Here is a 613-nt window from a genome sequence, read left to right on the forward strand (position 1 = left end):
GTCACTGTGGTAGAAGTCAGGCTCAGATTTCATAATAAACCTTGTAGTGGTGAATTCAGGCTCAGGTTCTGGTTCCTATAAGTGAAGATTTATAGTAATTTTCTGTCTCCAAACATTTCTGGAGTGTAAGTGGGTGGTGTTTTATTTACAGAAAAACCATGACATTAATTAATTACAACTCAAAATAGAGTATAATGCATGCAGATTCATATATCTACAGTAAATATAATTTCTTAACTAATATTCTGTTTATCTAGAGTTTATATAAAGACAATTCTTGTTCTTTTTTTGTTTGGGCCCTTAAGACAATTCTAACTTGAAGACAACTGTATCATAGAGTTTTCTTGCCAAGATTTATTCAGAGGAGGCCTCTCACTTCCTTCCTCTGAGGCTGAGAGAGTGTGATTTGCTCAAAGTGACCTAGTGGGTTTCCATGGCTAAACTGGGATTCAAACCTTGGTCATCCTAGTCCTGAACTCAAACCACACTGACTTCATAAAGATGATACCAATTCCAAATTTTTATTTATTGTTGATACAGAGTTATATGAATTCATATATATTACACTGAATATTTGGTTTATATTCCATTATAAACAAGTGAATATAAAACC

Source organism: Sceloporus occidentalis, unplaced genomic scaffold (genome assembly GCF_023333645.1).
Source record: "Sceloporus occidentalis isolate IW3139 unplaced genomic scaffold, rSceOcc1.0.p SCAF_12, whole genome shotgun sequence".
NCBI lineage: Eukaryota > Metazoa > Chordata > Lepidosauria > Squamata > Phrynosomatidae > Sceloporus > Sceloporus occidentalis.